The sequence below is a fragment of the Bacillus rossius genome, chromosome 6, assembly GCF_032445375.1.
Source record: "Bacillus rossius redtenbacheri isolate Brsri chromosome 6, Brsri_v3, whole genome shotgun sequence".
In the NCBI taxonomy this organism is placed as follows: Eukaryota; Metazoa; Arthropoda; class Insecta; order Phasmatodea; family Bacillidae; genus Bacillus; species Bacillus rossius.
In genome coordinates this window covers 50544868-50569813 of record NC_086334.1, presented here as the reverse complement: position 1 = coordinate 50569813, position 24946 = coordinate 50544868, and the positions used below count along the sequence as shown (strand labels likewise).

Here is a 24946-nt window from a genome sequence, read left to right as displayed (position 1 = left end):
CGGGAAACTGTCGCAAGGTGTCACTACTGTCCAGCGCGCTCCATAATTTCTCGTATCCGAGCTTGCACGCGGCTCAAACATCTACAGCTACGTTTTTACTTTAGGTCCGACTGCAATAAGCTAAAGACTAAAATAAAGTCAATCATTCAGCCGACAGATATGTAGGCGTTTGAATTACAAATGAAAACGCGAATGTTATTAAATTCGCAAATGAATATCACGCAATTTCGTAGCAGCTCATTTATTAAAATTTAAATTGTAAATACGTTAAATTAATAATGATTACAGATAAAATAATGCTCACAGTCATATCTCCCGTGTCTGAAAATTTATCTGCGAAAGTTTTACCACTGAATTCTTTATAGTTTTTTAATAAAGCTTGAATTTAAAATATTCCCGAAAATCAGCAATAATCTAATTAAAATAAAAAAATAAAAAAATAAATTTTACACCAGAATGGTTCAAATCTTCTCTAGCAGCTGAATCATTCACAAATATATTGTTTTTTATAATACGATGCTGGTGCACCAATCCCCTTAAATTTCGTGTCGCGAGTTCCGTATTGTAAGTGTATTTGCAGCATGATAACACGTGAATGTGCTCGTTACCGAGGTTAGATTTGTACACATGACTGGCGAGTACTGAAAGAATCGCTTACATTTTTTGTTCGTTTTTTCATCATTACTGCCACAAACATATTCTGAACAGATATGTACTAAGTGTAATTAACATGGGTGTAAGAAGATGCATAAGTCTTCGTAACTATCATCACTTAAAGCGATTTGTTACACCCATGATATTACACTTAGTAAATGTAGGTATTTCTAAAATATTTTTAGAAAACAATAAATGCAAGTAAAGAATCAAGTTGAAAATTTTAGAAATATGCATAAAAAAAGTAACAACAACAAAAAATCAACACAGTGCGTAGTACAGAGACTTTAGAGTTTTATACAAGACCATCTAATAGTAAGAAAAACTGTGGTTTATTTTCTTGAAATCACTTCAATATTAGTTTAGATATGATAATGATTTTTTTTCGCAATAATGTATGAATGAGTTTCAAAGATAATGAAGCAATACTTTTTTAAAGCAGAAATAACATACGCCTGAACATTGTAAACATTGTAATATCGGGAAAATTTCTTGCCACAATATTATTGATAATTATAAACAGTAGTTTACTCTATAGTGCCGCAAAAATTTCATCCCACTCTACCCACATTGGCTGTTGCACCATGCGCCCGTAACAGAAATAAAATATATTCATTTCCCTTCTATGCGCACGACCTGTCTCCCATGCACACGTCCGTCATATGCGCTTTTGAGAATCAGCAGGTTCGTAAACATGGCGGTGAAATATTGTGCACACGACCTACTGTTACTTTTTTTTTCTTTCTACCAATTGTGCAAACAGTTTTGCGCGACACGCGTCCAGTTTGTATTGACTCGCTCTCTCGCCGGAGATCCGCACCATCGCACCATCGCGCGAGTTTTCGTTCCGTTGCTTTATGCGTGGTTGAGGCTTTGAATATATATACTGTATAGAAGTCGCGAGTGGATAGGATTTACTCTACGTTTTTCATAAGCGTATAATGAGCAGCTTGGGAACTTCACCGCTGCAGTGCGCTGCCGTAACGCCCTGTATCGTCTTAGTTGTTATTTATACGTTAGAGCGCAGCACTGTCGCCTGCTGTCATTCCCCGCACCCCTCACCCATCATTCACTGCAGCTCAACGTCGTTCAACGGGAGGGGGAAGGGGTGTTTGAAGAGTTCGACACTTGTCCGCTAGGGACCACCACAAGTCGATGCCCTAGAGATGGTGGCGATTGCGGCGGTGAATTAACCAACTACCTCAAAACCGTATTAGAATTTTTAACCTGGGCTGGCGACTTCTATACAGTATATATATTCAAAGGTTGAGGTGTAAGCCGAATGATGCAACTTAGATTCGACCAATTTTGGGACGTAACAATTTTTATCGTTCATTTATAAAAACTCTCCTTCGTTAAGTCATGGAGTAGGTACACATCAATATCCTATATTTACTGGGACTGCTAAAACATAACTGTTGATGTTACCCTGATAGGCCTAGTTGAATACATTCTTTGAACAGCCAGTAGTTTCACTGAGGGAACATGCACTTGTTAATTTTTTTCCCATTAATTTACGTGGAACGTTTGTTAGAATTGGGATTCTAGTAAATTTGCGCATATCTTCGTAAATTTATGTGTACTGACTATACTTTCTTCCAAAATAAACTCACAATATCGTCTTGAGTATGAATCATCTTTCTTCCAAAAAATGTAGCTATTCTTCTTGGAAAAAATAAAAACTAAACGTAATTTTCGAATAAAAAATATATCTATCTTTAGCTCATAATTTAACTGATATGTGTCTTACATTTATAATTAGGGGTTTATTCTCTCCGGTAGCATGTGTATTTGTATTTTTATTTTAATCGTGATTTTAAATTTAGTATATTGTTAAATCAATGTAATATTTTCTCACCTAAAAACTAATTTGTTCTCTTAAAATAGGCATTTAAAATAGTTAAGTTTTAGATTTTTTTGTATTTTCGCAATTATTTTTGACGTGACAACGTCTAATAAATCGATGAACGCCGGCTGCACGCACGAAAAAGTGTCCCACTACGGATGTCCCACTACGGATGTGACGTGTTTGCTCATTGTACGCATGCGCGGCATCTCTATTCATGCTCATTGTACGCATGCGCGGCATCTCTCTTCCACTCGATTGGAACAACCATCGATTTCACTTTTCAATCATATTTTCGTTGTTTGAATTATTAATATTATGTAATTTAACGATCGTCCACCGATTTTCAGCACAATCGGTACGGTTATTTAAAAGTAATGTTGAAAATTCAAATACGTTTTGAACGAACAATGGTGTTTTACAGTTACACATAATAATTAAAATTACACCCGGGATCTATTGCACAATGTTTTAAAAAAAATATTGTAACACATTATAAATAAGTTTGGTGTATTTGGGATGCGTATTTGTTATAAAATCGTGTTAATATTATACCCCTAACGTGAACAAAGTTTTTATAAAAAAATATATATATATATAACATTTGAAACTACACTACCTTAGTATGGCCTCGTGGGCGTGTGGTTAGCGTACCTAACTAACTAAAGGTTGTCGGTTGAAAACCCGGCAGCTACGAAATTTTTTTTTGTACTTGTAAAAATAAATATGGCGCACACAACATTTCAAAAGTAATAAATATATTTGAATTAATGAATGCAAATAAAAGTAAATTTATTAATTCAATTGCACATTTAATTTCACTCCTTTGTATCCATACAAAATAGTGATAATTCAATAAAAATGATTCAATTGTATTCATAAAAGTATGCAGAGGTAAATTTTATCATGCAAAAGATTTAAAAATTAAAAAAAAAATTATTCCTCAAAGAATATATTATTTTTAATGCCTAAATGGTTTGGTTGCAAAAACCTATTACGGCTCAGTCTCAGGCCGAATATGATATTTCCTTTTCTTCTGGATAAATCATTTCATCAATGTTGTGTTATGACGTTGTCACGTTAAACTATCGTCCGTAAACCGACTTTACAGACAACCAATTTTTTTTGTAATATTTTTCTTTATTTTTCTTAGTTAAAATACAGCACATAGCATAAACATTTTAATAGTACTCTCGCACAAGCTTGCTTATGTGAGTGTTAAATTTTCTGAAATCTTAATATGATCGTGTAAATAACGTGAAAAGGAGGAAATTAAAAAAAAAACGAAAAATACCTTTAAAACTCGTTAAATGTATTGTAAATATTTTTCTACTTTCCACGCACAAGTTTACTCTGTTCACGACAAAACACAGAACTTCCCAGTTGTATTTGTCATAGTTTCAACGAATATTCAGTTATTTCAAACTACGAAGAACTCTTCGTTTATTTAAAGTGCAATTTTTGTTGAAAAGTTCGTAATTATACTGTAACTTATAGAAGGTTATTTGTTGCAGTTAATCTTTGTCAACTTCCAGCATTCCATGAAATTATATAGTATGCCTTATAACGAAACCAAAATTTTGGTAGCGAAACAAAACTTCTGTGACTAAAAACTTGTTACATCCAAGATGGCGTCTTGGAGGTTTCCGTACCGCCCTCTCAATGCGAGTGTGTTGTTGTGTAGTAACGGAACGGGTGCTGTTACAGACATTAAGTAGGATGCGCGCGTTACACAATACCGCACTGTGTCACGTGCAGTCATGTTTACAATATCGTGATGTTCTTTCTCTCCGCATGTTCGGGCGTCGCTTGAAATTCAAATATCACATGTCGTCAAGGGCAATACATTACCGACTTAAAAGCATCGTGAACTATTTATCCCATAACATCGGCAACACCCAGTACACCAGTGACACAAGCTTTAAATGGAATTAACTGTGATTTTTATTTCATTTCATGAATTTGTACCAAAACCAGGTAATTATTTATAATATGATCATTTCTTGTACTTGGTAAATTTTTCCTCGAACTACAGAATTGCGAATTTCGGTCTCTAAAAATTATCTTCCTATTGCCTAGCAACAGAAAAAAATTCATTGTCTCGTTCATTCTTTTTTTTTTTTTCATTCTGCAATATATGATTTTATAATACTTAAAAATAAAGGAATAAAGATGTTGTGTGTGGCCCAATGCTAAACATTCTGTGTTATCTCAGATAGCAACCTGTTAAAAATAAAGCAAGCAATAACAGGTTGCTACATGGACTCCACCTTGAACCTACAGAGGTTCACGCCTCTCCTCAAACGTGATCTCGTTTCAGTAACTGGTTTGATAATGGTTCTACCACATTTATTGTTGCATCATTGTGTTTTGAGCGCTGAACCAAGATCACGGGGAACTTTGAGTTGAACCGACATTCGGATTGGTTTATGGGAAATGATCTTCGATCGACACAGCGCAAGCAATGCCCGGAATTCGTACGGAATTTACGGGGGGAGGGGGTAGTTTAGTCATAAGGCTTAAAAATTAGAGAATGATAACTAACTTTAAGATCACAAATAATAAAAGTTAAAAAAATATATACTTTTTCTAGCGTTACATCCACATTCCTATATTTTTATTGTTTGTAATGCAAATTATTTTAGTTTAATGCTTTAATATGATTCTTTATTTCGTTTCAATTACTTTTGTATTAAATATTTTTGTTAGCAACACCTATTCATAACAGCATTTAAATACCGATGCTTTATTTTCAGTCGAAATTAAAAAATCAACAGAGATGAGGCAGCGACCGTGCCCAGAATGCGTTGGCTTAACGTTCAGCGGGAAGATCGAGGGATCACTCTTGGGCGAAGATCATTGGATCGCAGGTCGAAGATCAGAATGGCCCAACTGGCCGTACGGCAGGCGCGGGGGGCCCTCACTGGATACGGCCTACGATGCGTTTATTGTAGACTAATGATTCGCCTGTAACCAATATCAGAATGTCGTTCATACATATTCAGAGCTAAATTATATATATATATACATAATGTGATTCGTGAAGAAACTGTAATTTTAACTTCTTAATATGATTATTTTTATGTGTACAGCATTTAGTATTGAGGAAACAGCATTACAATTTTTTAAATTGCGCTCTTCACAAGAACTTTGTGTTTTGTATATGCCTGTCTGATGTATTAAAAATAATAAATAGAATGAATAACTTTTAAATAATGTGTAGCGCCTCAAATGTAAAGGAATCGGGAGACCTCAGTAAAATTTATGTTTAAATAATAATATTTAAACTAAAATCTGTGCGCCCATGTGTGCGTGTGATTGTAACAGTTGATTATTTGAAGGCAATAATTCTACATTCATATTTGCGTATTTGCGGTATTTATAGCTACCATTTTAAATAAAGCCAATTTGTGTATATTGCATTAGAGGGGCATTTGTGTTCATATATCGATTTTAGGAAACAAACACAACCTTCAGTCTCTAATAAGATCTTATAAAAATACTTGATTTTTTTTTGTCATGAACATTAAGACACGGGAATACAAATTAGACGATATTTTATAAAGATATATATTAAAATGTGTAAAGCCTGAAATCGACTTAAATCCTAAACCCGAGAAATTCTGAAAGTGACCTAGATCCTGATAACATTCGGGACGAAACTAAATTTTATTTGGTTTTATGCTGTGTTGTTGGTATTGTCAGAATCTTAAGTGGCCTTTTTCAGAAGGAAAAAAAAAAGGAATCATGATGTTTAACGTGGGAGTGAAATCTCTGTTTACTTCTATGCTCCCCGAGCACGCGGAGCGATCGAGCGATTATTCGGTTTGTCGGCGGTCAACATCGCGGCCAGAATGTTCGCGACGACGACAGCGTGTTTGGCTCGTGGCCTTGAGCGACAAACAGGTCCGAGTTCCGTCGCGCGTCCTCTAGCTTATCGCCTGACTTTGACCCGTCGAGCCAGGCTCCCCCTGTTGCTCTTATCCACGGAGCGGTGTGTCCTCTGTGAAGTCAAAGCCTCAGTGATTAGCAGAGCAAACCGCATAGTTGTGTGTCGATGATACTACAAATTTGTTTAATAGCTTGGAACGAACTAGCTTAGAAAAATTGTATAAATGTAGTCATGAGTTGAGCATAGCTAAACAAAGATTTTAACAACACATCAACAAGGAATCCACAGCATTAGACTTCATTATAACAACAACAACAAGTTTTTTTCTTCTATCTAGATTGAAAAGATTACAGGGGTTCGTTACATTTTTTACTTCAGTCATGAACATGGCAAATTTTTGCACACACATTTCCAATCTTCGTAGCTCCGTGGCTTATTCCTGGAGATCGACCCTACTACATTTAAAGGATGTTTCACTATCAGGTTGAACTCCACGATCCTGCACATGCGAGATAAATACACTCGTCAAAATTATTAGATCAGACAAAAATATTTTGATGATCAACACCAGATCCCTTACAGAGACTCGTTACAGTTGACATGAGACGGGATTTGGCTTCAGAGGACAGCACACAAAACAGACACCAAAACTACAGCAACAGTCCTTCCGGGAAACCTTACATGCAAGGTTTTCCCGAACGGCCAATAATGCTACACATCTGCGGGTTGCTAGGGGATAAGTTGTCACTCTGCCATAAGGACGTTTTCCAGCTCTGCGCGAGTTGTGGGGAGATGTTGGTCCAGCTGCAATGCTTAGTTCCTAATGCATCCCAGATGTGCTCAATTGTAGCGCACATGCTGCTGAAAGCACATATTGTCTGCTCCCCTGATTTTGTATGTCGGATCCCATAATTGTGCATTAAAACCAGGGGCAATGATTTTTAGTGATGTATGTTGGTGCCAACAGTCCATTCCTTGCAATCGGTGGCTGTCTACTAGAGAAGCCTCTGCATTATTTTGCCGGGAAATTCCTATAAAGTACAGATGTGCAGTTCGTGAAGTATCTGGTTTGTTCGAGCCACGTGTATTCGTGCCGCACAAGAGTGCGGAATGTGTCAGGTAGTTTCAGTTAGTGCAGCGACTGCTCTGCAGTTTGTCTCAGCAAGCGGGGCACTATGTCGCTTCCTGTTCCTCACTGAGTGGTTGTGATTCGTGTGCCGACTGTAGACATGCGTGCGAAAAATATTCACCCACTCACAAAAAACCACACGTTGTAACAGTGTTCGAACAGTCATCTATAGTCCTAATAGATTTATGCAAAAAAACACTACCCCTGCCATAACTTCGCCGATATATTTAACTAGCAGACTTCACTTGAAACCGCTCTACGTTGAGGTCACGTTTGCGGTTGGATGCACGATTATAATCCAGTTGAAAACATATAGTCTTTAGCTTTCGGATTCCATTTCGACCAAATTAGCAAAGGCTTTTCTAATAGAAAATGCTATCTATCAGTGAAAAAGTCACAACTCACAAGCTCTCGAGTGTGAATAAATAAAGTTTAGGTTATCTTTAAGATAGCCTATAGTTAGAAGTGGTAGGATACCTCATCATTAAACTAGACCAGCGAATACCACTGCTAGCCTTTCATCTTCTACATGGTAGCTAAGAAACTCTTGGCATTAAAAAAAGTATGGTTTGCACATAACTCTAAAATAATGCCTTTTTGTGATAGCAGATACGAGAGCCTCATTGCTTTGAGATAAATTGCAGGAATTGAACTAGAGAAATGGTATAATAGTAACTGGCTGTCATTTATTTAAGATGCAATCTCCCTCCTTGAGTTGAACTTCGCGGAATTAGTAAGTTCAAGGGTTAAATATTTACAATTGGCTCAAAGTCTGTGTCTTGAGGTGTGTCTAGAGATGTGAGAAGAAATTTTGGGAGGGAAATTTTGCTGAAAAATATAACCACCTATTTATTCCAGAAAATTTTCCTTTTCTTTCATTACCACCATTTGCGCACATAATTTTAGCTAGGCTGAGATTCGTTACCTATACAATTAATTATTTTCTCCAGATTTAGTTGGCACTGTTTAAACAACAATTTTATTTCTCAGTTTGTAGAGGGTACAGGGCTCCAACCAAGTGAATTATTAGGTAGTAAAGAAACACAAAACGTTTGTTTTATTTGGCTCTGGTTGTATGAAAAAATTAATAAATTTTATTCATGTTTTTCTGTGAAAGTCTAGCTTGTTGGAAAATGTTTCGAATTAGCAGAAAACTTCCCAGTAAATTACCGGCAAATTTCCCCAAAAATACTTACCCATAAAAATAACATATCTAGGTGTATCGCATTAACGTCTCACCAATCACACACGACGAAGAAATGCACACATGTTTGGAGGGAAGCTTGGAGTGAAATGAAACGCGAAATTAGTAGGGTCTCTAGTCATTCCGAGTTCATGTCATCCACCAGCTGACCGGCTCTATGCAACTCTCGTACCCTGCACCGATATCTCCGTCTCCATGTAGCTAGCACATCTGCCATATTCTTTAAGTATAGGACTAGCAGATTGGCTGTACACCTTACCACCATGCTGCCTTTCAAACATCCGTACATTTCCAAGTCACCGTGTGTGTTAGAATAGAAGAACAACGGCAATTGGTCGTGTACGTCCTATGGGGATTAAGGAATTGGTAAATAAGAAGGTAGCGTCTAACTCAAGTGACACATCAGTTTACCTTCCTTGTATAATACGAGGACTAGCCTTGGAGTCAAGTATACGGTAGAATGACAGGTTATAACAATAAAGGCCTTTTTATGTGGGGCATATTTTCTTTGTCTAACGTTTGTTACTTGTGCATATACTTAACAATCATACGAGAACAATGTAGTGGCGCATTAAAAAAAAATTGCTTGAAAAACTAAGCTAAACTAATCAACGTTGTGGAGATCACATTTGATAGGCCAAACTTTTGAACCAATCAGGAGAGTAAATGCCATTGATTGGCCAACAGAGTGTGCAGTTCTCCAGAGCTCGTCTCTGATCGGCCCATAATCATATCAATCAAGAGGGAAGTAGCCATTGACTCCCCCAAAAATTTTAAGCTATGTTTTAGGACCTTAGAAAGACTCAGCCATGCTGAATATTGGCATGGAACTGATTCTCTGAAGGCGATGCCTGTGTGTTCGACAGAACTTCGACGGTGCTAGAACCCGCGATCCAAGAGAATTCATCATATTAATGCACTTTAAAATAAAAATATGAGAATTTATTTACATGATACTAAAGGATACAATGGAAATAGTAACAGAATCTCAACTTTCACCGAAAACCATTTCTAAAATATTATTGTTGTAGGTTGACTGGTAATGTACACCACTATCGTAGGCTCTCGGGACTCTAAGGAAGATTTATACACGTTCTATAGATAGCGGAGGATGGTTTACGCTCGGACTTGTAAACCTGGCTACCGCTGTACACGCGAAGGTCGAATTCTCAAAGAGCAGTTTTAGCTGGCACTGATCACATTGATACGTGTTTATAAACAGAAATTTTAGTTCACCCTCCTAGGGCTTATGTATATGAACTCAAGTTGCCACAAAAAAAAAGTCCTGCCGGGAGATTGAATATCCATCACGAATATGACTAAATAAAGTGAAATTTTTTACTTTGTTAGGTCTGTACCAAGGATTACAGAGTCTAATATAATTGTGAAAGTCCCAACATGCCCATTCCATATTTCCAGTTGCCTACAAGTGTCCAGTGGCATGTCTGTGGTTGCCTATAGGCAGGGGAATGTTTGTGGTTGCCTATAGTAGGGGCATACCTACGGTTGCCTACAGGCAGGGGCTACGCAAAGCAGTTCAGACGAACACCTGCCTTTTCGGACACGATTTCAGGAATGAAGTTCAATTTTTTTTAAATTACTAGTTGAAGTACCCGGCGTTGCACAGGCTAAATACTGGGTAAAGAGGATTTTTTATTTTTTAAATCGGGCGCTTCTTAATTTGAACAAGTGTGCAAATTTAATCAATAGTTGCGAAAATTCTAATGTAGGGGTAATTGTGCTTAATTTTATTTATATGTACCGACATTAAGCTTTAAGGGATCTGATTGTTTTCCAGAATCTCACCTTACACGTTTTCCTAAAATATAAGTTTAACAGTAATTTTCTTGTAATTTTGAATGTTATGTGTGCAAATTTTCATACAGAGCCAAATTTCTGCCATAAAGTATGGGAAAGGGGGATGCGGTTGGTTTTCGGACGTTCCCCTTTTTATGTAAATCAGTTGAATACAGTAGTTTTCCCCTTAATTTAAGCACTGTATGTGCTAAATTTCATCAAAAAGTACGAAAATTCTGTTAAAGGCGTGAGAAAAGGGGATGGGCGTGTTTTTTTTTTAAATTTTCATGTAGAAAGTGACCCACCTCTTTTAAGAAGAGGGTGGTAACTGGGGATGCGGGTGGTTTTTCGCAATCTCGTTTAAACAGTTACCTTCCTCGTGTTTCGAAGGTCAAGTGTGCAAAGTTTCAACTCAATTGGATGAACTATGCGCGAACGCATAAAAAAAACAATAAGTACGAATACACATTCAATAAATTCTATTAAAATGGGGTAGAACGCTTGCCCCTGACAGAGCTAGGAATCGGCTATCTGCATTACCGGAACGCTGTGTAAGGTCCCCGAATACCATTGTTTGCAGGCGCACTAACTACGCCTGAGATTTCAACTATTATCACAGAATTAAGCTCTAGAGCTGTCCCACAGGAGCCGTACATATTTCCGGGATGAAAAGTAGCCCTCTCCAGCCCATAAACCTTTTCGATGCTAAAAATCATGCTCCGTTGCTGCGTGAAAGACAAGCCAACACAAACTAACAAACACACTTTCTCATTTATAATATTAATAATGGATGTATGTGTAGGTATGACTCGATGCCTACGAGTGTTAACCGAATAACCTGTTAATTCGTAGTTCTAAAGCTTTCGTGATTATCGGTATAGTCTTCTGGGCTTTAGATGCGTCTGGATGTCTCCTGTGACCAACGTTTCGGCACACAGTTCAGTCTCCATCTTCATGGTGCTGCCAGTTAACTATTACCGAGGCTCTGTCTGGCATCCCTGTCTTTATGCACTCTTGACGAGGAGTGCGTATGTCCCCTGATTGATTGAGGCTGTTTGTTAATCACAGACTGTGTCCGTCTTAAATTGGTGAGACTGTGCAGCCAATCGGACACAGGATCTCTATTTCTGCTTGCTCTATCGGTTTTGTGTTGATTGTTCATGTTGTATGGATGTTTTACACTATAATATCGCTTTCTTTGTTACATCAAAGGATATGTTTATATATAAGCCACTGTCAGGTTATGTTGGTGCCAACAAACTTTTTTTTTACATTTAATACATACAGTAAAACAATATTCCAATGTAATTTAAATAAATTTAAATATTCATGTAAAAGTTAAAATTACATTAAACAAAGATTTGTGTTACAAGCCACACTATTGTAACTTCAGATAAATATGTATGCCCAAATAAACCAAACATTTTAGGGTTAAAAATAGTTTTCGATTTTTACTGAAAATTTTAATTTCAGGTGGTTACTTTTGTTACTGTTTACTGTATACATTTTTATTTAGTTTTAAACGTGCCGGATCTGAATGCACACGACACCTCCCAGCAGCGCCGTTACCGAGAGCCGTAGAAAAATGTATACGCCATTTTATTTGCGATCCGGAGTTGTTTGGAGGAGGAGCTACAATAAGAGGCTGAGGCCACCCATCCCAGCATCGTTGGCACCCACTCCCCCTTAACCTAATTAGACTGACCTGTGGTTGACTCAGAGGAACCCCCAGCCTTAAGAGTATCACATGGCGCTTATACAAGCTCTGGGACCTCTCAGAAAACCCAGGGAGCCTGCAGTCAGGTGCAGTGCAACGCAGGGACTTGCCAACTATTCTGTGAGTGTAAATAGGGGGAGGGCGGTCAAAATAAATGGTTTAAATCTCTGAATTATAGATATATATTGCTACAGCAAAGGTTCTCACTGATGTAAAAAAAAAAGAGGAAAATAATCATGATCAAAAACTGGATTTTTTTTAAAACAAATCTGGAGCAATATTTTTTTTTTATGTTTTGAATTTTTGAGGTGGTGTTTCATTTGTATATTTTAATACAAATGTAGATGTGAGGGACGAAGCAGAAAAGGGGGATGCCGACGGGAGGGGCCTTGTTGGCAGAGTGGCAGCCACGTGATGGTCGCGTCAGGCTCGAAGGACGGACTGTAGCTGCTGATTGCGAGCGTCGGCGCGCCCGTGCTTGGCCGAGCAGGCACACGTGGTACACCTCGGACACTGCTCGGCCAGTTCCACCAGTTACTCAGACCACGTTTACTATGACTCTATCCAAGACTATACCCACCATCAGAATTCGATCATCCGAATTGGAACTTTTCTCACGGAACTGTAAATGAAAGGGTAATCCATATGTCCCCACTAGCGGATCCAGAAGGGGGGCTAAGGAGCTCAAGCCCCCTCCAAAAGCATCTGGGTCCACTATTGTTTTAGTGTTTGCCTTGATAAAGCCTAGCCTCAGCTGGGTCAAGTCCCTCCCAAACCAAAATCCTGGATCCGCCACTGATCACGGAGGCATGCGTCTATGGAGCTTGTGTCTGATCTGAAAGTTGAAGTCAACTGGGTAGCAATTGGATAGCAAAACCAATCGCAGCTTATACGTCAGAAGTTTGTTTAATAGCTTGAAATAATCTCGCTAGGAGGAATCGTAAAATGCCCATCTTGTGGTGAGTAGTATTGTCAAACCAACACGACGACATAAGATGAAGATACTAGCGTTGAACTTAATTATAACAAAAAAAAATTGTTTTCTATCCTGGTTTCGCCTTGAAGTATTTCGGTGGACTTCCGATAGTCCGGAAAAGCCTGACGGTGCGGTATCTCCTAGGAGTGTACGGACTTAAATTGGCACTACCTTGACCTACTTCCACAGTCAAGGCCGACAAAAATTCCCCACACGCACGCGACCAAGAGGGTCAATTAAAGCCGCCCGAAAAAAGCTGTCTACACTCGCTTCCCCGAAGCCTGAGTCCCCACCCCCTTGAGCATGCAATGTGAGATTACAGAATTGTATCCAACAGGTTATCATCATCCAAATATTATAGAAAAGCATCAAATGGGTAGTGGTAATAAAAAGAAAACAAACCAGTTAAACTTTAAGCTAACTTTAAGCAGTTTATATAATTAAATTACAATCGTGAACCGACCTGGCTGTTGCGAGATACTTAAACGTGCCTTATCATGCACATGCTAAACCTTTTTTAAAGTCCGTATGCTTCATAACAATCATTATATATATATATATATATATATATATATATGCATACACCAACGAATATTCATAAAAATATTGCGACTAAAATACATGCATCTTAATAGCACAATAAACTTAAGCAAATTTCACGTTAATACAAATACGTGACATAATAAACTGCCTATTCCATTACCAAGCTAAATTATAAAAAAATAATCTAACCCATTATCTAAAATACTACAATTGTAATGGAGCGCTCGTACGCGTACATCAAAGTTCTTGAGACCTTTTCTGTCCATCATGAATTTCAAGTTCAATTATAAATACGCTTGCCCAACTATCTTTTTCACGCACCTTCCTGGACTTTTATTACGCGTAGTTCGTAATAGTTACGTTAATTCGTAGACTTGAAAATGTACCTAAGGCGTCACCCAAGCGCAGGAAGCGAGCTGAGATCCAGTGGCTTCGTAGTAATCTCGTCAAGACTAAATGAATGAGCTGCAAGCTGGCATTCAAATGGTTTAAAGAACATTATAAAAAATATCGGAGTTCACGCCATCCTCTTTTTTTTTTACCCTGCGATTTAATTGATTACTTATTTTTTACTACCGTTGCGTTCCCCTGCAAGACCTGAGAATTGTGCCGAAGAGGGTTTGAAATGACATTCAGTGCGTATGCACGTTTTTTTTCCCTTGGGAAACCAAAAACAACTTCTAACTTGTGGTTCTGCCTACAATCTAATAAAAAAAATCCCATTGGAACGATATAACGAAATATTCAATGTTTAATTTAAAAGATAAGTTTTAAGAGTAAAGCAGACAACAACATACTAAACATGTCCACGGAATGTGCAGCTGGAAGGCGTCTCGAGTGGTGTGTTTCTAACGATGTTAGAACGATTTCTAATGTTTCTAACGGTCTGTGACGAAGAGCGGTGGTCAGCAGGACGAGTGTGTCGCGGTTTGGCAGCAACGCCACGTGACTGAGAACGCAGCACTTCAGATTAGCGTCGCTTCCACCGACTCCCGCCTGAGCAGTGAGGTGTTCCGCGCTCTGTGATTAGAGACCGAAACAATTCGCGGGTTCAATGACCTGTAGGATGAACTCCATAGTTCTACGTACACTCGGTCAAATGTCACCCACTCATTGGCTGCTGTCTTGTGAGACGTCCCAACGTAGCAGCCTGTGATTCGATAAAGCTTTGGTTGAGTGTTTCTCATTGGCCCAGAGTCATCCAGGTGAGTTGTGAACCAATAGCAGAGGCAGCACTGAGGTATAACTATTTGTATTTTAGCCTATCGCAAAGTGAATTCACGAATTTTTCCGGTCTCTATCTATGATTATTCATCGCCAGACACCGGGCAAAAAAAAAATTTGCAGATTCATTCAAATGTTGTGTTAATCTGGAGGAATCTCGACCAATTATTAGAGACCGGAAAAATGGGCGGATTCATTTCGCGTTATGCTAGAATTCAAGAACGTGTACCTTCACATTACTTATGTTGTTGGCTCACCGTTTATCTGAAGGACTTCGAGCCAATGTAAAACCTTCAACCATGGAAGTATCGAATCAGAGACATCCAAGTTGACAGGTCTCACAAGTCAGTAGCCATTGAGCATGTGGCATTTGCCCGAGTATATAGGGGGATTGTGGAGCCTATCCTAGATGTCTATGAAATTGCGAATTCTTCCAGTCCCTACCTATTAGTAGAGACAGGAAAAATTCGCGGGTTCGATGACCTCCAGGATAGACTCCAATATCCTCTACACACTCTGGCAAATGCCAACTGTTCATTGGTTGTTGACTTGTGAGTCGTCTCGACTGGGTGGCCTGTGATTCGACACTTCTATGAGTGAGGGTCTATAATTGGCCCTCAGTCCTCCAGATTAACAGTGGACCAATGGCAGAAGCAGCACTAAGGTATAATTATTTGAATTTTAGCATAACACGAAATGAACCCGCGAATTTTTCAGGTCTCTACCTATTAGGTACCCTCAAATCAAACAATGACATGTTATGCAGTGCAACGTTCGCCCAATAATACAGAGGATCGTGGAGTCTGTCCTGGAGGTCATTGAACCCGGGTGCGGGTCCCTACTCGTCCCGGAGCGGGAACGGCCGGCAGGAGGGGAGGGGGCGCGGACTTGCGCAACGGGCGGGCCGCGGTCACGAGACGCCCCGCTACCCCCCCTCCAGGCGCGGGCCGCCCACGTGACCGGGTCACGTGGTCCGGCGCGTGGAGCGCGGCTGGAGACACGTGCTCTGCCCCGACAGCTCAGCGGCGAGGCCTGCCCGGGGCCCCACACATCACACACATCCGCACATCCTCTTAATGATGCCCATATCGCCTCATTTACAATATATCGCTTTATCAGTCCCTGTAGAATCTTATACCCTTTTTTTTGCTAATCTTAAAATTATTATTTTAATTACATGCAACATTGTCTTCTTTATAGCTACATCTAACATTTTATAATAAAAATACCTAATACAATTTTTGCTCTTACTGGAAAAAAGTAATTTAAACTAGGCAGTGTTTTTATTACTTAATATTCTCTTTTTTAAAGTGTATTGATGACTTAATTCATGCCAACTTTTTTTTTTTAATTTTTGACTTCTAATTTAAAATTTTTATTTTTATAAGATACTCTTCAGACTCAAAGAAGACAATATCATTGCCTGTTATAGCGAATTTATTAATGTATACAATCAACGTGGGATTATATATGTCTCCAGATTATTGAAAAAATAATGAAAAATATATTTTATTCTAATTTGATAGAATCGTGTCAAAAAATTGATATTAAGGAAATATCGATAGCAAAATATCCATATTTTGACCTTAAATACGGATATTTCCAATGTATCGATATATCGTTGTCATATATAGACACGGAGCGTCCCTGGCCTTGAGCAGGATGTTTCCATAGCCGACACCGAATATCACTGTTTGCCTCCCGCCGAGGTGACCCGGGTTCGATTCCCGGCGAGGTCTGATCCAGATAAATTTTGACATGACAACGTCTAATAAATCGATGAACGCCGGCTGCACACACGAAAAAGTGTCCCGTCACGCACATTGTCCCGTTACGCTGTGTCCCGTTACGCACATTGTCCCGTTACGCTGTATTTATTCTTTTCTTACTAAAAAAAGTAGCATCTGTCGGCGAGTGTAGTAATAATAGGTTATGTTATATATTTGATTACAGTTTATTTATATGAAAACTTGTTCATAATTATATTTAAACGAAAAGTTAATGTGGTTTTCATTGCTTATTACAACAACAATTTCGGCAATAAAGGTTAATTATTTTTGCATTTTAAAAATCTTATTACTAGTATAATTTCAAGTATTTATTCTTTTTTAAAAAAAAGTAGCATCTGTCGGCGAGAGCAGTTATAATAGGTTATGTTACAATTGAAAAAGTTATGGTGATTCATATAATTGATGACAGATTTTGATTACAATTTATTTATATGAAAACTTGTTCAAAATTATATTTAAACTTTATAACTAAACGCCTGTTTTTAAAATTAATTACAAGTCATCTACAGGTGAACTGTTTCATCGACTGTTTATAAAGTGAAGTGAAAAGTTAATGTGGTTTTCATTGCTTATTACATACAACAACAATTTCGGCAATAAAGGTTAATTATTCTTGCATTTTAAAAATGTGATTACTATTATAATTTCAAGTATTTATTCTTTTATTATTAAAAACAAAAATGATTCAATTTTATTCATAAAAGTATGCAATCATTTCATCAATGTTTTGTTATGACGTTGTCACGTTAAACTATCGTCCGTAAACCGACTTTACAGACAACCAATTTTTTTGCAAGTGGTAAAACTCCCCGCCTACCCTGGCACACATACGGTGCGCAGAGCTTCAGAATAAAAAATGACATGCGATTTGAAAACTACATAATACATCCGAGTGGGGTCTGTTTACGAAAAACATTTAATATTACGCTTATGGCACATGAGTAATTATGTTTCCGTATTTAGTTTTTAACCTGTATTTTTAGGTGAGTAAAAATGTCTGAAACGCGTGTTTCATAATAATTACTAGGCATGAAACAGCCGGTACATATTCTTGAAAGCACTCAAGGGTCTTGCATTACACCGTCATCTTCATTTTTCAGCCATATCATGTTCTGGTTACCGCTCAGATCTCATAGTTGCTCCATGCACGACGGACAGACTGCATGCTAGCTCAGAGGCGACACTGCGCTAGAAGCACCAACGAGCGTCGCACTTATCACCCCGACTTATCAACACACATACACCCTTGAGATGGAGGTGTTGTGTCTTGGGTGCTCCCCCCCCCCTTTCCGTTCATTCTGTCAGTTCTCCATTCTCATTTAATCACCACACGTCGTCTCTAAAAACATATGTGTCAAGGGAAGTTACGCCTATTCGTTCATTCATTTGAACCTATTGATACCCTACTGCAACGGAGAGTGCAGACAATGTACAGTGATTACTAGAGCCATGCGAAGTTCGCATTTTTATTTTTCAGCAGATTAGACTGCAAATTATTGTATCTTTACATGGGAGCACATTTTAATCGTCAAGGTTGGAAAGACCTAAAAGCCAACGACATACATATAAAAATTTCATATAAATGATCATGTGAGCAGGAGAGAAAATTAAAATCTAATGCAACATTGTGCGTTAACTATAAGATTATAAACTGAAACCAGGAATTAATGCAAATATTATTTCTTGAATTCATTGGGTATCAAACTAGACTTGAAGCGCATATACATCTGCTTCTCGTTGGTGATTGGCCCGCAGTGCTCTTGACACGCCCTTGATGACCCTGAGCCAGTTGTAAACAAGGAGAAGCAGTTGTTACCCAATCACTTGTAACCCGCCAAAGAATACGCAACCAATGAGTAGGGCAGTGTACTTTTCGCGAAAAGATTTCCAGACCAGCTGTGTGTTAAAACTTTGTAGCATTGACTGCGTTCCGTGGTTGACCGGGTTTATTTCAGGTACACGTCTACTGTCAGCACACCAATCAAAGTTAGAGACTGGAAAAACTTCGGGTATTCAATATGTGATAGGCTAGAATTGAACTACTTATACCATTGTGCAGGGTCTGCTATTGGCTCCCAGTTCATGCGGAGTACTGTGGGCCAGTAAGAAACCCTCAACCAGAGAAATGTCAAATCAGAGACTAACAGGTGGAGACGTCTCTCAAGTCAGTAACCAATGACCAGGTGATATCTGGTCGAGTATGGAGTTTGTTCTGGAGGTCATTGAACCTGCGAATTTTTTTCTGTCCCTAATCATAGCCATCCAGTACGGAAGCAAACGCTCGGTCAAATAGGGTAACGGCTTCTCTTGCAGACGGCCGCAAATTACAAGGTAATAATCGATGCTAGCGCAGGAATACCTTATTGCAGTCCAAAGTATGATAATACTATTTCGAGAAAAATGCATGCCCTTAATAATGATTGTAGACTTAAAGCTCGTATACTTTTTTTTTTCCACGTTATTGACTAGACAACAGTTCTCTTGGCACGAAGTTGACAACCACGAGTCGGCTATAAACAAGAAGAGAAGTGGTCACTCTGTTGCGTGTAACCGGTCAAAGAATGTGACCTTGTTATTGACCAATGACGGCACTAAAAAGACTTGATTATGTGTTTACTGTGAATAGGTGATTGCGTACAGACAAATACTCAACTTCAGACACTCGGCCTGTTTAGCATGGAAACCATGGACATACTAGCTATACCTTTGCGAGAGTTGTATAGAACGTTGTTTATAAAAGTGGAGGGAAATTACATAATTGCTTATGGCCAGGAGCATGGAGGTATTAGTCTATGTGGTGGGTGTCTGCTCTGAAGTTGAAGTGTGCTGGTCAGCAATTGGACAGTAAAACATATCGTGGCTGTATAAAGGCTTATATGCTATTAATTTGTTTAATAGTTTGAAATTAACGCGCTAGAAAAATTCGTAAATATGCCATCATGTAATGAATGTAGTTAAGCTAACATTATACCAACACATCTGCAAGAAATGAAAACGTTTCAGTTTGAAATAGGTTTGCAAGCATATAATTACATGTTAGTAGAGACCTGAATTCGCGGATTAATTTCGTGATAGGCTGAAATTCAAACTTGTGTACATTTCTGCTGGTTCTGCTATTGGCTCGCAGTCTAACTGGAACTCTGTGGGCCAATGAGAGACTATCGACCAAAGAAGCGTCGAATCACAAGCTACCCAGTGGAGACGCCTCACAATTTAGTACCCAATGAAAACGCGTGTTTGCTTGAGAAATGCAGAAGATAATGGAGGCTATCCTAGAGGTAATTGAATCCGCGAAGTTTTCCGGTCCCTACATGTTAGTTGTTGAAAATTGATAGAACGCTATCACAGTATTTTGCACCCGGTATTTTTTACAGTCGTAAGTAACATGCATCTGATCCCTTACATCAGTGCATCCCAACTGATTACACGCTGATTTAACATCTCGGACTGCGAGAAGATACACACACACACACACACACTCTCTCTCTCTCTCTCTCTCGAAAACAGGTCAAATAACCACACATTATTGTTCAATGTACAACTGAATAGTTATTAACTAGACACGTTGAAGCCGTAAAAATAGTACTTAAAATCCGTTAGGCCTGCTCTAATTGTTTTAATATTTACCGAAATTCATATACATAAAATCTTCCTTCAGTGCTAAGTATCTAACAACTCTCGCTAGGATCGCTGAACGCAGTAGTTTCCACGATTTCCGGAGAGTCTCCGGTATTGAGTTCTATAGTATGTGTTACAGATAACTAGGGACCGGAAATTTTCGCCTTTTAAATGACCTCTAGGATATATTCAAAAGTCATGTGTATGTATACTCGGGCAACTGTCACCCGTTCACTGGCTGCTGATTAGTGAGACATCTCAACGTGATACGGTAATTCTCTAACTGGGGGGGGGGGGGGGGAAGGGGGGGTTTCTCATTGGCCAAGTGCATTTCCTGTAAACTGTGTACCACCAATAGCGCCATTAGCTTAGAGGTTTAAAAATTTGAATTTTATTTTATCACGTAATTAAACCGCAAATTTTTCAGGTCCATGCAGATAACTGTTTGCGTCATAATCGTTTACATGCAAATTCAAACGTTTGATACCCGATCCGAGCCATTTTTGAGCGGATAAAACGTGCTTTGGGCACAAAGCGAAAGACCGGGTACTCGACGAAAGCGAATGAACTTCGAGTCGCGCGCTGCCAGAACTGCATTTTGGCGCCCCAGCAAGCGGGCGGAGCATTTTCTTGGCCGGCAGAAGGTTCGAGTATTTATAGGCAGGAATTAATACGCCCGCCCACTGCGTGCGGACTGTGTTGCAGCTTGTGGGGAGAAGTCACCGCGAGTGAGATGCTGGAACAGCGCGACGGCGGGGTGCGTAGGACGCGGCGCGACAGCGAAGATATCGCTCTATTGTGAACAGGCGGCTCCCAGCCACGCAACAAACCACAAATAAAAAATGTTTCTTGCCATTTCATGCGCAACGAAAATACGACAGTCATCAAAGCTTGGGTTTTTTTATGGACATATTTGAATCATTTTAGTTAAAAATTTAACTCTCATTGCTAAAAAAATCATTTTGCGTAAACACAATTAAGAGATTTTACAAATAAAATAAGTAAACAAAACCTTTAAAAAAAATCAAGCTAACCAACGCACCAGTATAACCATCTTTTGAGAGGAAAATTCTAACTCTCATTTCAGTAACGTCGCGCCCGTGACGTGAAGGAAATAGAAAATATTTTTTTATCGGGAAATCTGTCGCGTCCGTCATTTTTGTCGCACTGACGCCACGTGATCGGTTAGTAAAATATTCGCGCCGTTCGCGCTATTGTGATTCCCGCGCTAGCGACGTGTTCTGTGATTGATCAGTGCAGCTCTGAAGAATAATGTTGAAGTCCCGCACGGCTACTGACGTCACGCGCCGTCCATTGACTTAAGGCATGCAACGCGTGTCTGGACGAATGACAAAGGTTCTCGCTACCCACCCCCCTCCTCTTCCCCTACACTGCCCCACCTCGAGTTATTTTCACCTTAAGCAACCTAGGAATTCCGGGCTTACAGAGGCCGCTGCGAGGAGTGACGTGTATAAGGGTCGCTATTCTGGATGTTTCGGACGTCGGGTCAGCCCGGGATGTCGCTACACGTCACAACCGCTCTCGTACCTTCGAGAAGGACGCCACGGGTATATAAGCGACGACGCCGGCCTCCGCGACAGTTCCGAGAGTTCGGAGAGTTCCGCGAGTGAAGGGAAGTGCGACATCGGCGAAGAGGGTGAGAGACCCTCCTCGAGAGAGGCTCTATAAGGAGCGACGGGTCCGTGAGAGTGTGAATGAGTGGCAGGCGCGAGGTAAGAGGCGATTCACGGTCAATACTAGCTCCAGTTTAGTTCTTAAATGTTCCAGGAGTTTATAGAAGTTCCAAATCATTTCCAGAAGAAAAATAGGTACTTCGAAATCTACCTATGTCTGCAGGTTGTGCAGAAAGGATTTTTTTTTTTTTTTTGGTTTGGGCTAAACCCAATGATTTTATGGTAATTCAAGCAATTTTAGCGCGCTCATTGACTCACGTGAACAGTGTCATGTATTTTGTCAGTTCGACGGTTCTTGGTAGCAGAATAATTGTCTACGTATCATTCTATCAATTACGTATGTAAACAACTTAATGTTGTTGACAGTTTTTGTACAGAACATCATGTCCTTGTAATCGACAGTTGGGAAACGGGGTGCCGCCGATACTACTTACTTACACGGCACAGACTTGACTCTGGTCTTGACTCTGGTCAGAGGCTTATCACTCCCACTAATGGGTTCCTCACATCGGGTCAGTACTTCTTGTTTTGTCGTTGGACCGGGGTCGCCCAGGGCGTGTCAACAGAACTTTAGACCAATCACTGACGCGAGTTGATGCATACGTGCAGGGGTGGCACCAGTGCTGGGTAACCACCCGCCCCCTCTTCCAATCCCTTTCCAATTCTAATTTTACTTGTTTACCTGGTTTTCTATGAAAAAAAAAGTACGGGAAAAGTAATTATTTAACTGTTATTAGCATGTAGTTTAAAGTGCTGGTGAATAACTTTCTATTTCAATTTGCATAACTTCATTTTGGAGAAATTTTACCGGAATTCGATCATATTCTCTATTAAACCTACCCGAGTATAATTTATCTAGAAATAAAATCTAAATAGGCAAAACCATCGTCAAAATTTAATTCCTGGATGGCTTGAAAAATATTTATGTGTTTTGTTTTATTTACTTTTATTTGTATTTTACCTGCCAGCAAAAGTAAATGTTCCAGCCAAGCCCACGTCGTCTCTGCGACACGTGGTTCGCTCCTGAAGGAGTCCGCGGAACACTCGCGACTCCACAGCCAGCCAAGGGCGTTCGCAGGATTTCATTTCGGGTGGTGGTGGGGGGAGGACATATTCATCCGCTGTTTGCTTTCAAATTATTTCCTTTTTTTGGTGGGAATGATATATTTTTATAGTTTTTGATGTGTAACATCTTATCTCTCGGTATACGGCATTTGGTACGAGTAATTCCGCCAGTAGTGGACGTTGCGAACCAGAGTTCACAAAGACAAAGGGAAACTTTATAGTATTTAATATTTAAATTAATTTTAAACCAAATGTGCAGAAAGTATTTTAGTAAAATTTATTTGTCGAAAATCAGCTCCAACGCCAGGGTTTAGTATTTTTTTTCGAGTCTTTTTTACGTTTTTTTCATCGGTGCCGTTTCATTATATGGTATAAAATTTCGCTCCGCTAATTAGGTGGTTCTGTGGTAGATGAAGCCGCTGCGGCAACGGATTCTGGCGGCGGGTGCGAAAACTACGCGTGATCCGCGTCAAGAAATGTAGTTGAAAACACAATTTGCTTGTATGTGTATCACGCTCGCCATTACTTTAAACGTTTCTACGTTGAATTTCGTGTCCGAGTTTCGTGTTATAACGAGGGGAGAGGTGGTAGGGGGAGCTCTCCACTCGACGACGCCGTCCTTCCAGCCGGGATCGCCGCGAAGGCCGCCCGGTCCACGGGACCACCTGCCCGGCTCATTACGGCCGTAAACACGATCACGCGGCCGAAGAAAGGCGCTGGAACAATCTCTCCTCCGACGACATTGACCTGGATCACTCGCGCCGCGCGCCGGCAGATCGTGTGCCGCGATATTTACCGTCGGCGGACCGCTGGGTCGTCGTCGCGCGAACAACCGTGAGCGACGGCCGAGAATCAGAGCACGGGGCCGCGGTAGTTCACCAAGGGCGGAGCTGTTCCAAGACGTTCGGGCAAGGTAGAGATTAAGCACTGCCTTTGTTTGGGATAACAACCGTAACGTAACTGGCGGGAATAAGCGTCGCTGTTCTGGGTGTTTCGGGCGTCGGGGTCGGCCCCGGGATGACGCGACACGCCACGGCCTCTCTCGTCCCTTCGAGAAGGACGACACGGGTGTATAATAGACAACGCCGGCCTCCGGAGGGGGGGGGGGGGGAGATCCGAGGGTTCGGGGAGTTCTGTGAGTACGGGGGGGGGGGGGGGGGAGAGTTTTCCCCCCTCGGGGAGTGATGCTGACGATACCCTTGCGACCGGCGAGAGGTGAGGAGGGCAAGTGGCCCTTGGTGAGCGAACCGGACCTATCGGGAGGCGATACCTGCGAGAAGGCCTGGCGAGCCAGTCGGGTGCGACGAGCGATAGTTGAGAACTGTACTGCGGCGCGGTGTGGGCGAGTGTGCGAAGAAAGCGGACAGAGGCGGACAGAAGAGCGAGCCACTGTCGAGCCAATCTCCAGTGGAAAATGTTAAGGTTTCAGTGACCACCAGTGTAAGACTAATTGTTGTGGACATAAATCTTGAGTGCAGTAATTATTAGTAATAAATAAAAATGTACTAATTAATTGGGGTAGCCCTTAAGAACACAGTTGCTCCCCCCATGTAAATCGTAACAATATGGACAACAGCAGGCTGGGTTGAAGTTGCCAGTGGCTTGAACTGGTAAGGGGAAGGAGAATAAGTTATAGAAAAATATGTGAAATCTCGGTGAAGGCAGTACCTATGTTATTTTTGGGCGTGGGAAGGTGAGATCTTTAAACACCTGGAATCACAAACCACGAAGGCAAAGGCAGTGATGTATGTTGAGAAATACAATGTAACTTTCCAAATACGTTGTTTTTAACGGTAG

General features: G+C 40.1%; 1 protein-coding gene across 2 annotated transcripts in view; it reads left to right on the top strand.

Moving 5' to 3' along the window:
- Positions 1-24946, top strand: part of LOC134533165 (class E basic helix-loop-helix protein 41-like) — a 192195-nt gene that overhangs the window by 88154 nt on the left and 79095 nt on the right. The gene's annotated exons all lie outside the window — the stretch shown is intronic.